Source organism: Mobula hypostoma, chromosome 1, assembly GCF_963921235.1.
Source record: "Mobula hypostoma chromosome 1, sMobHyp1.1, whole genome shotgun sequence".
NCBI classification, from domain to species: domain Eukaryota; kingdom Metazoa; phylum Chordata; class Chondrichthyes; order Myliobatiformes; family Myliobatidae; genus Mobula; species Mobula hypostoma.
Genome location: NC_086097.1, coordinates 23,622,777 through 23,640,243, shown reverse-complemented (window position 1 = coordinate 23,640,243; position 17,467 = coordinate 23,622,777). Strand labels below are relative to the sequence as shown.

Below are 17,467 nucleotides of genomic sequence, written 5' to 3'. Positions count from 1 at the left end.
AACTTCTTTCTTAGGAACGACCTGGATCCACTGCTATTTGCCTATCACCACAATAGGTCTACAGTGTATTTGATATCACTGGCTCTTCACGTGGCCATGGATCATCTGGACAATGCAAATATCCATGTCAGGATGCTGTTTATTGACTACATCTCAGCACTTAACACAATCATTCCGCAGTTCTGATTGAAAAGCTCCAGAACCTGGGCCTCTGTACCACCCTGTGCAACTGGATCCTTGACTTCCGAACGGGTAGACCACAATCTGTGTGAATCAGAAACAACATGTCCACTTCACTGATGATCAGCACTGCTGCACCTCAGGGGTGTGTGCTTAGCCCACTGCTCTACTCTCTCTACACCCATGACTGTGTGGCTAGGCACAGCTCAAATGCCACCTATAAATTTACCGATGATACAACGATTGTTGGAAGAATTTCAGATGGTGACGAGTGGATGTACAGGAGTGAGATGTTGCAGCTAACTGAGTGGTGCTGCAGCAACAACATTGCACCCAACGTCAGTAAGACCAAAGAGCTGATTGTGGACTTCAGAAAGGGTAAGACGAGGGAACACACCAGTCCTCATGGAAATATCAGAAGTGGAAAGAGTGAGCAATTCCTAGTTCCTGAGTGTCAATATCTCAGAGGACTTAACTTGGACCCAACATATCAATGCGGCTACAAAAATGGCGGGGCAGCAAGCTCTATTACATCAGGAGTTTGCGGAGTTTTGGTACATCAGCAAAAGCACTCAAAAATTTCTAAAGATAGACCATGGAGAGTATTCCAAAAGGGTGTGGGGGGGGGGGCGAGTTACTGCACAGGATCAAAGTAAGCTGCAGAGAGCTGTAAACTTAGTCAGCTCCAACATGAGCATTAGCCTCCATAGTATCCAAGACATCTTCAATGAGTGATGCCTCAAAAAGGTGGCATCCATCATTAAGTGCCCCCATCCCCCAGGTTATGCCTTGTTCTCATTGTTACCATCAGGAAGGAGGTGCAGAAGTGGGAAGGCACACACTCAATAAGTCAGAAACAGCTTCTTCTCCTCTGCCATGTGATTTCTGAATGAACATTAAACCCATGAACACTACTTCACTGCTTTTTTCCTTCTGGTTTTTACACTCTTTATTTAATTTAGCTATTTAATATATATGTACTTTCTGTAATTCACAGTTTTTTCCCTCTATTACTATGTATTGCATTGTACTGTTACCGCAAAGTCAAAAATTTCACGACATATGCCAGTGATATTAAGCCTGATTCTGATCCCAATCCCCTCCAGACCTGATGGAGGGCCTCAGCCTGGAAATGTGACTCATTATTCCTCCCGGTGGATCTTGCCTGACCTGCTGAGTTTCTCCAGCATTTTTAAAGCCCTGGAGGAGCTCAGCAGGTCAAGTAGTGGGTAGGACAAGTCATGAGGACACAGTGGGGACAATGAAGAATGTTGGGAGGGGGTTATATATCATATGACAGACATAAGGATAAAACTCGAAGAAAGGTTGCCTTGGACTTTCCAGTGGAAGACAGAATTGGGTTGGGCTTCTCTTTTACTAACACTGGAACAGATATCAACTCCTTAGTAATGGATTGCTTCAGTGCCTTTACATGGACCTTAAATGTACAGAAAATGTTGCACAAGGTATTTCAAACAGATACTGCTGCTGCACATCTCCAGCGGCCTCTACGTGGATCCAGAACCAATTTCCTGATCCGCCTTCAGATAAAATTCACAAAAAGATATGCAATGTGGCAGTTCATGCTTTTTAGAAAGCATTCTTCACCATTTTTCCCAGGTTCTGATGTGGTGAAAAACTTTCATTTAAGCTCTGAGTTACAAATAACAGATCCAGTTAACAATGCTGGAGGAGTTAATGTAGTGTGGCAGTACCAAATTACCCTGCACAGTTGCAGCTGTCGGTCACTGAATGTTAATTCAGTTCCCCTGCACTGTCAGTCTCAGTCAAGTCTCTCAGACAATTGCTCTTCATGATGCCAGCCACGTTTAAGATGCAAACATTCCTCCTCCCCACCCTCCAAGGTACATACTTACTTCTTTTAAAAAAACAGAGCAAAACTATAAAGAGTACTCCAAGTGCAGTCTCACTCCTGGAGGCACTGCCCCAATTTTCATCTCCGTTTTTACAGGAGAATAAGCTTGCCTGAGAGGTAGTGCAGCAAAGTGATCTCCCGGTGGCCACCCGTATCATTTCCACTTCCCATTCCCATTCTGACATGTTTGTTATTGGCCTTGTCTACTGCCTCGAATAAGTCATACTCTGGCTGGAGAGCAACACCTCATATTCCATTCGAGTAGCCTCCAACCTGATGTTATGAACATCGATTTTTCCAACTTCCAGTGAATTATCTCCAAACCCACTTCTCTCTTTTCCCATTCCCCATTCTGCTCCCCCCCCAACCATTCTTTTCTCTTCATCTGCCTGTTATCTCCCTCTGGTTCATCTCCTTCTTTATCACCTATGGTTCACTCTCCTCTCCTGTCAGATTCCTTTTGCTTCAGCCAGTTAACTCTTCCACTTGTCACGTCACAGGTTGGAGGAACAACATCTTATATTCCGTCTGGGTAGCCTCCAACCTGATGGCATGAACATCGACTTCTCTAACTTCCGCTAATGCCCCACCTCCCCCTCGTACCCCATCTGTTACTTATTTTTATGCACACATTCTTTCTCTCACTCTCCTTTTTCTCCCTCTGTCCCTCTGAATATACCCCTTGCCCATCCTCTGGGTCCCCCCCGCTTGTCTTTCTTCCCGGACCCCCTGTCCCATGATCCTCTTGTATCCCTTTTGCCTATCACCTGTCCAGCTCTTGGCTCCATCCCTCCCCGTCCTGTCTTCTCCTATCATTTTGGATCTCCCCCTCCCCCTCCAACTTTCAAATCCCTTACTCACTCTTTCTTCAGTCAGTCCTGACGAAGGGTCTCGGCCTGAAATGTCGACTGCACCTCTTCCTAGAGATGCTGCCTGGTCTGTTGCGTTCACCAGCAACTTTCATGTGTGTTGCTTGAAGAGAAAATCTGTGTTGCTCCTCAATCACCTAATGCAATATAGTCACTTCATTGCTGCATCGATATGTTGGGACAAGGTTGGATACTCAGAGATATTGACATGCAGGAATTTGAAATTCCCACTTTCTCCACTTCTGATCTCTCTATGAGGATCAGTTTGCGTTCCCTCAATTACCCTTTCTGAAATCATGATCACTGGTGCCTTTCTGTACTACAAATCACTGCTCTGCTACCCTTTTTGGTGCCTATATTTATTCACAGGAATGAGACAATGCTATCAATGCACGATCTCATTATTTGTCCCTCAGAATGAGAGTGGATGTCAATGAAACCTACCAAATATTGAAAGGCCAGGATGGAATGGAGGTGGAGAGGATCTCTTCAATAGTGAGAGTGTTTAGGATCAGATATCCTTTTAGAACAGAGATGAGAAGGAATTTCTTTAGCCAGAGGGTGGCGAATCTGTGGAATTCATTGCCATAGACGGCTGTGAAGGTCAAGTCATTGGATATATTGAAAACAAAGATTGATAGGCTCCTGATTAGCAAGGGCATCAAAGGTTATGGGAAGGACACAGGAGAATGGGTTGACAGGGAAAATAAATCACCCATGATGGAATGATGGAGAAGACTTCCTCTGTACTGATAACAGTACCAGAGAGGCACTGGAGAACATCAGCTCATTTGAGTTATTTATATTCCAAAACAGGCTGAATGGGATAAATACACAACCTGCTGGAAGAACCCGTGTAGGATTAAGGTCTTATGGTTTTAACATGGTTAAATTTGGGTGGGACTCAAAATAGTACGGAGTTGCATATATGCACAATGGATCTGCAGCAGTTCTGTACTCAAAGAGCTGTGAAAATAATTTCACAAATAAATCACTGGAATCATAATTCCTTTCTACCCACCTTCCATCTCTTCAGAAGACACAACCATAAACTGAACTGATGCTCTTGCTGACCACAATGATTTCATTTCCCTCTCCATTGGACCTGTCTGATTTCTATTTGCAGTATTTCATTAAAAAGGAAGCTGCCCTCATGAAAACGCTGCAATTTGCAAAGAAATCGAATGCAACTACTCCTTGACTTTGAAGATGTATGACTAGGATTCAGTGTCATTAATAACTTAAAACTTCTGCCGCCTCTCTTCCTGAAAACTACATTTACTCCTGTCATAACCAGCATTGTGATATGATTAAATTAGCTTTATTTGTCACATGTACATTGAAACATCGAAATGCACATTGCAATGTGTTGTTCTGCGTCAACTAGCAACTCAGTCTGAAGATTGTGCTGGAGGCGGTGTGGAAATGTCACCAATGCAGCAAGCCCACAACTCACTAACAAGAACCTGTATATCGTTTGAATGCGGGAGGAAACCGCAGCACCCGGAAGAAACCCATGCAGTCATGAGGAGAATGTACAAACTCCTTCAAGGCAGAGGTGGGAATTGAACCACAATCGCTGATCAATAACACTGTAAAGCATTATGCTCCCATGCCGTTCATGATGATAACCATGACTTCCACACAGACAGTGTGTCAGAGCCATGGAGAAGGAAACAACATCTAATTTCCGGTGAGGATGAAAAGGAGAGGACACACACAGTAATTGGTAAAGAACCTCCGAAGGTTCACACACATAAATCCTGAATTATGGCAGGACAAGATAATTTATCTGTTTAAAAAGTGGTGAAGGTGTTCGTCTAGGGATTTGAAGGTTGCTAGTTCGAGCCTTGGCTGAGGCAGTGTGTGTGTCCTTGAGCACCGCACTTAACCACACATTGCTCTGCGATGACACCAGTGCCAAGCTGTATGGGTCCTAATGCCCTTCCCTTGGACAACATCGGTGGCATGGAGAGGGGAGACTTGCAGCATGGGCAACTGCTGGTCTTCCACACAACCTTGCCCAGTCCTGTGCCCTGGAAACTTTCCAAGGCGCAAATCTATGGTCTCATGAGACTAACAGATGCCTATAAAAAAAAAGCATTAAAATTTTTTGAAGCCATGCTTAAATATGGAACTTTAAAATAATCTTGTTATGTTAAAAAATAACAAGAGTTGAGTCTAACACAAATCCCCGTGTTTCAGGAAGGATATCCCAGGCATTGAAGAGGCTCCTGAGAAATTTTACCGGAATTATACCAGGGTTGATTAGCTTCAGATGAGCTTTATTTTTTACATGAAGATTGAAACATCAAAACATACAGTGAAATTGTTTGCGTTAAATCGAATTAGCCAGGATTCTGCTCAGCAGCCCACAAGTGTTGCCATGCTTCCGGTGCCAACATAGCATGCTCACAACTCACTAATGCCTTTACCCACAATCCTTTAGAATATGGGATGGAATTGGAGCACATGGAGGAAATCCACGTTGTCATGAGGAGAAGGTGCAAACTCCTTAAAGACTGCAGTGGGAATTAAACCTAGATCTTACAGCTGGCACTGTAAAGCGTTGTGCTAAAGGCTAAAACTTGGGTAAGGGGGTGAGATAGGATTCAATTGTTTTCATTATCGAAAAACCCAAAACAGGCATTCAAAATTATGAAGGTTTGTGGGTAGACATGGAGATTTTGTTCCCATTGGCAGGAAGTCCGATAACAAAGGGACACAAGTTCATTAAGGGATCAGAAATAATCTGAAGCAGGTTTATTGTTACTGACATGCCATGAAATTTATTATTTTGTAGAAGCAGTGGAAGGTAAGATATACCAAATTACTATTAAGTTACAATAAGAAATAAAATAAATAAATTGGGAAAAAGAGGAATAGTGAGGTAGTGTTCATCCCTATAAGGCAATGGCAGAGGGGAAGAAACAGGGGGCAGTGTTCCGGAGCTCACCCGAGCACCACTCCAGCACCTCTGTAAAAAAAAAGTCATAATAATCAAGCGGGGAATTTAACAGCGGCCGCATATTAAATAGCGGGAATTTTACGGAATTGGGGGTTGGGGAGAGGGGGTGGTGGCTGGTGGGGAAAATACCACGAATAACATTAGGATATTTGATCGTTTTTGGTGAAATCCTGGAGCTGTGATTGTTTTTTATTTAGGTATTTGTGAAATTCCTCCTCGCTTGACCCGTTGTCCCAGCATTCCCTGCTGTAGCCTCCCGCCATTTCACCGATCCTCAGTCTCTCTCCAGCACTCGTTGTTTGAGCATTGTTCGCCGAGAAAATAAAAATCTTAGATCTTTTGAAAAGTGGCATGTCGCTTGCCAAAGTGGGCCGCAAGTTCGGTGAGAAGGAATCGAGCATTCGCACAATAAAGCAGAAAGAAGCTGAAATTCGTGGAAGTGTTAGTGCTACCCCTACAATGGCAAAAATGGTCTCTCTGGTTCGTTCAATTTTTTGTTCTGCATATTATTTAGCTCAGAATGATAGACCATACTCTGATCACTTTGGCTTATTGGAACTTCAAAAAAAAAGGTATTGACATTGGAATTGGACTGCATTCCCGCACTAGTGATACAGAGATAATTAATCACATAGCTATTAATATGAAAAAGAAAATTTGCTAGCATATCAAACAGATAAATGGCAAACTTTCTGTTCTCATTGATGAATCAACAAGCCTGAGCATCAAGACCGCCCTAGTAGTTTATTTGAAATGTGAAAGTGATAAGGAAGGCGATCCCCATTTTATGTTTTTAGATCTAATTGAACTGCCTGATCAGAAAGCTGCAACTATTGCTAAGCATCTATTGAACTGTCTCAATAACCATGGGTCTGATGACTCTTACTTGAAACAGAACCTTGTAGCATTTGCTAGTGATGGGGCGAGCGTAATGCTTGGTGTCAAATCTAGTGTTGCTACAATTCTCAAGGAACATTACCCTGATATGAAAATTTGGCACTGTCTTAATCACAGATTAGAATTTGCAGTAGGTGATTCAGTGAGAGCAGTTTATGGAATAAACCATTTTCAATCATTTATGGACAAATTGTACTCTGTTTCCAGTAGATCACCTCTAAATCAAAAGGAACTGTCTGAATGTGCCTCTCAACTAGAACAACAAATTTGCAAAATAGGCCGTGTTCTGGGCACCAGGTGGGTAGCTAGCTCGTTTCAAACAGTTTCAGCAGTGTGGCAAAATTATGAAGCACTGGGTTTTCATTTTGAAAAAGCAACGAAGGATGAAACAAGATCTGGAGTGACAGAAAAACCTATGAAGGTCTGTTGAAAAGACTCTCTTCAGAACAGTTTCCATTGGACTTGGCTCTAATGTATGACACGTTGCATGAACTTGGTTTACTGTCAGAGTGTTTACAGAAACACACTACTACGATTGTTTATGCAGACAAACTGATCCAATGGAGCGTAAGGTCACTGCATGGACTGAAAGAGCAACCTGGTACAAAAACTCTAGAAGCTCAAGAGGCAGCTGAAAAGGGGAAGTTTGGAGAAATTACCTTAACAAGCAAAACAAAATTGTTTCCATTAATTATCTACAGTTTCTTACTAGTCTTATAAACAATTTGCAGCACCGTATCTTCACAGCAACATCCTTGAAAGGTTCTCAAACTTTTAAACTTCAAGGTATGTATAAATCCCTGCTAAATGAAATGTGTGTTCTTGATAAAGATAACTGGCCTGCTGAAATACCACCTAATTATGGAGAAGCTGCAATATCATCTCTCTGTAAGAGGTTTAAGCTTTCTTCTTCCTCTGTAATAAATGCCTTCAGAGATTATGTGGAGGATTCTGGATGCGGCATCCCCCAAGATTTACGCCCATTACTGAGCTGTTCACAAGTTATTCCTATTAGTACTGCTGAGTGTGAGAGGATTCAGTCACATGAACTTGGTAATAACAACAACACACTCAAGAATTCTCATAGAGCATGTATCAGCACTTATGTTTGTTAAACTACACAGACCTCCTCTATTTCAGTGGAATCCTGAGCCGTATGTCACATCATGGCTGCGGTACCACAGATCAGCAGATGACACCAGGCCAAGAGTCGCTTCAGACTCCTGGACATATATTACGCCTGACCCTTCGTGGAAATTATTGTGAAACTTCTCATTGGTGGCATTTGGTAAGTAGGTAATTACTCTTAAATTGGTAAAATATATGATTACCGTCTTTTTCTTTACTTGCTTGATAATTATATTTTATGATAATTAGTAAGTGCAACCGTGCAATACTTTGTCATATCATTAAATTAAGTATTATATGTTTTAATGTACCAGTTACACACAGAAATGTAGTGATATGCTATAATCTTGTTAATGTCTTAACTATCACTATATTTCTGTGGAGCTCTGGAATTCATATATTTCTTTCATCTTGGTTAGTGCTTGACATTATAAGAAGCCCTATATATATATATATATATATGTCACACCCAATTTATGTAACTGCTCATTACATGAATGGGGCAAGGAAGTTGCCCAGTACATGAAATGAGCAGGTACACAAATTGGGTGTGACATATATATAGAGAGGATATAGGAAATGGCAAGCATTTTGTCAGCTCCAGCACCTAAAAAAGTTAGCACTGCACCCCTGGGAAGAAGTTGTTTCTGATCAGCTGTGTCAAGCTCTTTCGTTCCATCTGCAACAAGAAGGATTTCTTGGTGACCATCTTAATTCCAATCCTCATTCCCATTCCTACATATTGGTCCATGACCTCCAATACTGCTACAATGAGGCCACTCTTAGGATGGAGGAGCAACACCTCATGTTCCATATGGGCGGCTTTCAACCTGACAGCATGTCGGTAATTTCTCCCGTTCCCATTTTTCTCTTTTTCCTCCCTCATTCTGGTTCTCCTCTAGCCCCTTCTCTTCTCCACATCTGCCCATCACCTGCCTCTGGTGCCTCTCCTCCTTCTCGTTCCCCCATGGTCCACACTCCTCCCTTATCAGATTCTTTCTTCTTCAGCTCTTTAACCTTTTCCACCCTCGCCTACCCACCCATCTTCCCCTTACTTGGCTTCATCTATCATCTTCCAGCTTGTATTCCTTCCCCTCCACTCCCGCCCACCAGTCTTCTTATTTCTGGCATTTTACTCCTTCATTTCCAGTCCTGATGAAGGGTCTTGGCCTGAAATGTCAATTTTTCTTTCCTTTCTATAGATGCTGCCTGACCTACTGTGTTCGTAGAGTCTTAGGAAAGTACAGGAAAGAAACAGGCCCTTCGGCCTATCTAGTCCATGCTGAACCATTTAAACTGCCTTGCCCCTTCAACCTTCACCAGGACCATTGCCCTCTACCATCCATGGTACCTCTCCAAACTTCTCTTAAAAGTTGAAATCGAGCTTGCATGCACTACTTGTGCTGGCAGCTCATTTCACACTCTCATGACACTCTGAGTGAAGAGGTTTTCCCTTAAACTTTTCACCTTTTATCCTTAACCCATGACCTCTGGGGTAGTCCCACCAGCATAGTTCCTCCAGCATTTTGTCTGTGTTACTCCAAAATGCTGAGTGCACGTCTTTAGGCTCTGTACCTCCTCCTTAATGGTAGGGTGTCAAAGGTCACAAGGTGAAGACAGGAGAGTGGGGTTGAGAGGAAAAATAAATCAGCTACGATTGAATGGCAGAGAAGACTCAATGGGTCAAATGGGCTAATTCTGCTCCAATGCTTTATGGTCATATGGATTTGACATAGGAGAGTGAGCTAATTGGTGATTTAAACCTATAGCACCAGCAGAATGAGCTCATTGGTGATTTGAGCATTACACAATACACCAGACCTTTGACCTCCGTTATTACATCTATCCAGGACCAATATACAATTCCGCCACGATAGCATGTGTTCATTCCAGTCATCACACAGCAACTTTATCCACGTGTCTGATCTGAACGTCAATTGATTTGGCTGAGATCATACTCATATATCAGAGCTAAATTTGTTTTGTACTTGGCTTTGTACCTGTGTTCCCTTGTCCACCCTCTACAACGTAATGTAATAGTCTCTGCCTTACTTTTCCATAGTCTTAGCTTTCTCAATTACTTTGATGACATAACATGCCAGATGTGTCCTTAAGCCTCCAGAATTGGATCATTTTCACTCAAGCCCTTTCTGAGTCTGTCTCCAATTCATCAGTTTTTCTCTGCACCTCAATCTCTGAAATTGTATGCCACACTGAAGGCACTAACCAGCTTGATAATGACCTCCTCATTTCCTATAGTAAACAGGAGAACATCTGCAGATGCTGGAAATCCAAGCAACACATACAAAATGCTGGAGGAACTCAGCAGGCCAGGCAGCGTCTATGGAAAAGAGTACAGTCGATGTTTCGGTTTGAGACCCTTCATACAGTTGATGTTTCGGGCCGAGATCCTTGTCATTCATCCAACATTTTGTGAGTGTTGCTCATTTCCTATATTTGTTTTGGGAAGTGGGAATGCCAAGTGAGAATTTCAATGAATATCTGTCATTGAAAAGATGGTGCTGATGAATTAACTCTGAAATGTCAGTTGTTAGGCCATTTCATTGGTTGGCTAAGAGTTGCTTACATTTTCATGGATGAGGTGTCCACATAGCATCTAGGCAACATCTATGGAGAGGAACAAACAGTCAATGTTTTTGGCTGAGCCCTTTATCTGGTCCTGAGGAAAGATCACAGCCCAAAATATCAACTGTTTATTCCCCTCTATAGGTGAAGCCTGATCTGCTAAATTTCTCCGACCTTTTGTATTTGTTTCTACCGTGGTGTAGCAGTTAACACAATCATTTTACAGCGCCACAAAAATCACCGGTCATGGTTCGATTCCTGCCACTGTCTGTAAGGAGTTTGTACATTCTCCCCATGACCATGTAGATTTCTCCCAGTTTCTCCAGTTTCCTCCACATTCCAAAGATATAGGGGTTAGGGTTAGTGAGTTGTGACCATGCTAACACATGTTGCCAACGGAAGAATGGCAACACTTGCAGGCTGCTCTGCAGAGTCCTCTGATTGAGTAGGTCGTTGACACAAAACAACAAACAACGCATTTCACTGTTTGTTTCGCGACTTTGATGTATGTAGAACAAATAAAGCTTCTTTAACCTTTAATCATTACCATTTCACTGAGAAAAGCCGGAAGAGCAAACACAATATTTTAGAGTAACACAACCGAAATGCTGGAGGAACTTAGCAGGTCAGGCAGGAATAAAGGGGAGGAATAAAGAGAAGACATTTTAGGCTGAGACTCTTCACCAAGATGAAGGCCTGAAATGTTTTGATGAAGGTTTTTGGCCTGAAATGTTGACTCTTTATTCCCCTCCATTGATGTTGGCTGACCTGCTGACTTCCTCGAATATTTTCTTATGTGCTGCACTGGATTTCCAGCATTTGCAGAATCTCTTGTGTTTTAAACACAGTATTTCCTTTATAACTGCAAACAGAACAAGATTGAATAACTGATATTTGCGGTTTCTCACACACAATCAGAGAACACTTAGTTTCTTGCACACAATCAGAGAACACTTATCAAGTGGTATTGGGAATCGTACAATAATTGCTTCATTATTTTCAAATGTTGATGACTTTTTTTTTGCAGTATCTACTCATAATGAAGCTTCTGTTCTCAAAGAAGTGTTGGCACCTGGAGAGTAAAATACCCATAACCTCTCCCCTGGAAGAGAAAAGCAAGCAAATGAGAGAGATAGAAATCCTTTATTACATGCCTGCTGTTTCCTACTTTATGGAGTACATGGTTATAACAACCGTGACTAAAGTTCACAAACAATTTATTGGTTGTACAGCACTTTTGCTTGCTGAAGAGGACAAAGAGATTTGTGATTAGAATTTGTGAATGTGTTAGGTTATTGCACTGGGGATTTAGTATAAAATCTCACATGGATTGCAAACTTTAAATTTAGTCACTGAAAACAATCCAGAACCATGTGTTTGTCTTGCCGTTGTAACAATAAAACCTATGAATTATTTGAAAAATAATCTCATACAAGAGGCCTCTTTATCCAGCATACTATTCCTAGGAGTGAACAGTACCAGCTACCTGTCCAGATCCCACGGCCACGGTCAAGAAAGCTGACCAACACCTTGACTTCCTCCAGAAGCTAAACCAATTTAGTATGTCCCCATCGACCTTCAGCAATTTTTATGGATGTACTGCAGAAAGTGTCTTATCTGGCTTGGTATGTCAACGGTTCTGCCTGTGACCACAAGAAACTGTAGAGTTGTGGACACCAGCCTTCTCTCTATGAGCTCTGTCTATACTTCTCACTGCAGCAGTAAAGCAGCCAGTATAATCAAAGAACCCACCCACCCCAGACATTCTTTCCTCTCCCCTTTCCCATTGGGCAGAAGATACAAAAGACTGAAACCACGTATCATTAGGGTCAAGGACAGCTTCTATCCCAATGTTATCAAATTATTGAATGGTTCCCTAGTATGGTTAGATGGACTCTTAGCCTCACTATCTACCTCACTATGATCTTTCACCGTATTGTCCAGCAGCTCTGCACTTTCTCTGCAGCTGTTACACTTCATTCTGCTTTCTGTTAGTGTTTTACCTTGTTCTTCCTCAATGCACTGTGTAATGATTTGATCTGTATAAACAGTATGCAAGACTTGCTTTTCACTGTATGTCAGTATAAACGCAATAATAAACCAATTCCAATACCTATTAGTGACTTTAGGCACATAAAATGATATCCATAACTTATCTCTGAAATGATTTGTCATCCAGTTAATTGAGAATTTAACCTGGGCAATCCTTACCATTTTTGTCTGCTCACGAATGCATCAAACACATAAATACAGATTTGTTCTTTTTATAATTATCTGCATTTCTAACATCACTCAAATTCTTCAAATGAAATTCTCTAGGCTTGGGCTCCCTCCACATCTCTTCTTTTAAACACTTGACTCCAGAGATGGTGCTGTCAAAAATCATTGAATTCTGGGCTGGCAGGGTAGTGTAGCACTTAGTGCAATGCTTTGCAGCGGTAACTGTAGGTTCGGGGTTCAATTCCCATTACTGTTGAAAAGGAACTTGGATGTAAGAAACATCTACCGCACATTACAGGCCCTTCAGCCCATAATATTGCACCGACCATGTAACCTACTCTAGAAACTGCCTAGAACTTTCCTACTGTATTGTCCTCTATTTTTGTAAGCTCCATGTACCTATCTAAGAGTCTCTTAAAAGAACCTATTGTATCTGCATCAGGAGGTCGTGAAGTCTCTGTCTCATGCAAGTAATGCAAGATGTATGTCTGCTGCTTCCAAACTACAATCGTTTCTTCAAGATCCATTCTACCCTTAATCACCGGAACATTGATAACCCTGGGGTCAGTGATGTGGGTGTTTCTCATAGACATCTCTCACACTTTATTTGTTCCTTATTTGACTGTGGTATCAAGATGGAACTTCTGTATGGTGTTGGGCACCTCTCAGTACCATGTCCACATCTCCATTTGGTTTCACTCTGCTCCCGGGACAGGATCAGTTTCACCACCTTCCCAGCCACCGCCATCATCTTTACTCAATCGCAATAGTAGCGTTATTTTATTTCCTTTTTAACTCATGACATAAATACACATTATTTATAAATTTATTTGTGGTAATTCGACTTTATATGTTGTGTGAGTAACATACATACTGTGTTGTGCAACTTGTTCTGGAGGAACATTGCTGCATTTTGGCCAGTACACATGTGTACGGTTGAAAGACAAAATCTGGAACTTGAACTTGTAAACTAGCAAATGAAATTTAATGTGGGGAGGTGTGAGTACATGTACTTTGGCAAGAGGAATCAAAAGGCAAATCATTATTTACATCGTGGGACCCTGCAAGTGAGTGAAGTTTGGAAAAGTCTTGGTTTTCCAGTGCGTGGATCACAAAATGGGGGCAAGTAGATTGAGCAGATAGTTAAGAACAGGTTTTGTCACAGTTTTATAGGCACTGGTGAGACTGCTCCTGGACTGCTGTGTACCGTTTTAGTCCCATTTATCTAAACAAAGACACAGTAACATCAAAGTTTTTCAGAAATGCCAATTTGTGAGACCAGAGTTTAGTCTTATTAAGACAGGCTAAATAGTTTAGGTCTGTCTTCCTTGGAATTTATTCAAACATATACCCCGGTTTTTCAGGGTAGATACCAAGTTACTTTCACAAGCAAGACAGCCAAGGATAAGGAGAGGCAACAACAAAAATGGTGGGGTTGGTCTTTAAAACTGAGGCACTTAAAAATTTCTTCTCTCAGGTGGGAGAGCTGTGGAGGGCTTTTGTCCACATGCAAGTCAATGGGACTAGGGGTTCCCAACCTGGGGTCCATTACTTAATGGCATTGGTTCATGGCACAAAAAAGGTTGGGGACCCCTGGACTAGATAGAGCAGCACATACTAGATGGGCTGAAGGGCCTGTTTCGCACTGTAACACTCTATGACTCAGTGACTCTGGACGGTAGTGAATCTCTGGAACTCTCTGCTCCAGGGTGTGGTGGAAGCCACATTATGGGTATATTTAAACTCGAGATAGCCAAGTATGTGAAAGATCAAGAAATTAATGGTTGGGGGCAACAGGCACAGAAGAGGAGCTCACTCCAGCATAAATTAACCACAATCACACTGAATGTATTGATTCCACAACATATGTGTAAGGGGGTTTCGACTTTTATGTTACTGCGGAGGCTAATTAAAATGGCATCTTTGTTATGTTAATGTGGGGAATGCGGCTTTGTTGTGTTAAACGCTGAGAAAGTTTGCGCTAGCAGTTTGTTTTTGTTTAGAGGGTGATTAGAGGGTGCTATTAACCAATTGGGATAGTTGTTATGGTTTTGGTGTATTTGAAGATACTGTATGCGCGGGGTTTTGGGGCAGAAGGCGGGAGAGCGAGACAGAGGATGGACGATGTGCTGTGATGTCCACTAACGGGGTCAGACCCTGAGGAGGGCGTTCGGCGAGGAGACGGAGACAGACTTGTGTGGAGCGTCTGGTCGACCACCATTGTTGGTCCCAGGCGGCCAGTCGAGGTGGTCCGAGGGGTCGCAGGGTGAAGAAGAAGGTCCTTGAGCTCCAACTGTTTTGTGCACGAAGAGATTGAACTTTGATAAGTGTGGCGCCTTTTATTTTCCTTTTATATTTTATTCTCTCTTAATTATATAGTTCCAGTAATATCTATAAACTATAAATCATTTAATTGCATCTGGTGTATTGTCTGTTATTTGGGTGGGGTGGGGTACATCACATAGCATCCACACAAACGAATTATCCAGTTTGGCGGGGCCGAGGCTGTTAACCTAGACGACAGCGAGCTGAGCAACCCTGAGGGCAGCCGGAGCGCTACATATGGACTACTCCCCCAAGTCATGTTCTCAGTATTATTTATTTATGTATCTATTCATTCATTCCACAGTTCATCTTGTTTTGTACATTGGTTACTTGTCAGTCTTTGTATAGTTTTTCATTGATTTTATTGTATTTCTCTGTTCTACTCTGAATCCTGCAAAAAGTGAATCGAAGGATAGCATGTGGTGACATATATGTACTTTGATAATAAATTTAATGTGAACTTTGAACTTTTGTACTTTGAATGGTGGGACAGTCTTAAGGGGTCTGGTGGTCTCCCCCTGCTCCTATTTTCTTCTGTTTCTGTCTTCCATCCAGCTGCCTCTCACTATGAACCAAAGTAAGGATAGGAAATGTCAAAGCATAATTGTGATCTTCTTCAGTGTGAGGTGTTTGAACAATTCTGCCACTCACTCCACATTGCTCTCACTATGAAAACCAAGTATCCTAGTAGATACCTCCTCTTGACCACAAGGTTGCCAATGCAGAATCTTGAATCAAAGCAGAATGCATTAACATACGCAGCCCAAAGCAATGCTTTGTTGCCTGGAGGTAAGGCAAGGTTAAGACTATGTAGTAAAAAGACTGTATAATGAAATCTCATACTGACATAAAAAAATTAAAAATCTTCAAAATAAAATTGGTCATGTAGTGCAGGAATATTTGGACCCAGAACATTCGTTAATATTGAGTCATATAATACTTCATTCATTATATGCCAAGTCGTATGAAGTGTACAGTCATCATCTTTCCATGACCATGATTGTTCCTGGCAATTTTTTCTACAGGAGTGGTTTGCCATTGCCTTCTTCTGGGCAGTGTCTTTACAAGACGGGTAACCCCAGCCATTATCAATATTCTTCAGAGATTGTCTGTCTGGCGTCAGTGGTTGCATAACCAGGAATTGTGATGTGCACCCGCTCCTCATACGACCATCCACCACCTGCTTCCATGGCTTCGCATGACCCTGATCAGGGGCTTAAGCAGGTGCTACACCTTGCCCAAGAGTGACTGCAGATTAGCAGAGAAAAGGAGCGCCTTACACCTCCTTTGGTAGAGACATACCTGTATCTCCATCCTGAGATACATGAATTCTACAGCACAGAATCAAGATCTTTGGCCCATTTAGTCTGTGCTAAACTGTTGTCCTGCCTAGTCCTATCAGCCCATAGCCCTCCAACCCTTCCCATCCATGTACTTAACCAAAGTTTTAAATGTTGAAATCAAATTCACATCTATCACTTGCACTGGCAGCTTGTTTCACACTCTCATCACCCCCAGAGCGAAGAGGTTCCCCCTCAGTTTACTCTTAAATATTGCACCTTTTCAAACATTTAACGCTCTGGAAGATTGCACCAGTCAAGTTGGTTAGCATTAATGAAATAAAACCATAAGATCATAAGACATAGGAGCAGAATTAGGCCATTTGGCCCATAAAGTCTGCTCCGCCATTCAATCATGACTGATCCTGTTTTTCCGTCCTTCTCAACCCCATTTCCCGGCCTTCTCCCCGTAACCTTTGATTCCATGTCCAATCAAGAACCTATCAACCTCCGCCTTAAATATATCCAACGACCTGGCCTCCACAGCCACATGTGGGAACAAATTCCACAAATTCACCACCCGTTGGCTAAAGCAATTTCTCCGCATCTCTGTTTTGAATGGACTCCCCTCTATTCTAAGGCTGTGCCCTCTTGTCATTGACTCCCCCACCATGGGAAACATCCTTTCCACATTCAAAAGGTTTCAATGTGATCCCCTCTCATCCTTCTAAATTCCAGTGAGTACAAACCCAGAACCAAATAAGTCCTCAAATCAGATCATCAACTCTCCATCATACTCCAATCAATATTCCCCAAGGGAATGGCTCAAAATTAATGAGCAACAGAAACAAACCTCTGGAAGATCTCAGCAGTTCAGGTAGCATCTATGTGTGCGTTCTGCTCAAGATTTCCAGCATCTACAGAACCTCTTACGCTTGTGGTACACAAATTTATGTTATCTCTTTAGAGTCCAAGGCATGATGTTTATTGTAAATTCTATTTTAATTAAAGACAAAAGGTGATGTTGAAAGGTATTGATTATTGGTAGGACAGTCAGGCACAGTCAATAAATGCTTTGTGTTTACAATAAATGCTAGCTTATCAATAAAGCCTACATCCCATGAGTAATGAGAGAGCT

General features: G+C 42.0%; 1 protein-coding gene and 1 long non-coding RNA gene across 25 annotated transcripts in view; one reads left to right on the top strand and one right to left on the bottom strand.

Annotated features, from left to right (window-relative positions):
- Positions 1-17,467, bottom strand: part of nrxn3a (neurexin 3a) — a 2,332,164-nt gene that overhangs the window by 1,136,242 nt on the left and 1,178,455 nt on the right. The gene's annotated exons all lie outside the window — the stretch shown is intronic.
- On the top strand, positions 7,388-12,518 carry LOC134351986 (uncharacterized). The gene is made up of 4 exons (XR_010019322.1): positions 7,388-7,576; positions 7,931-8,078; positions 10,178-10,351; positions 11,532-12,518. It is a non-coding gene; the product is annotated as an uncharacterized LOC134351986 (long non-coding RNA).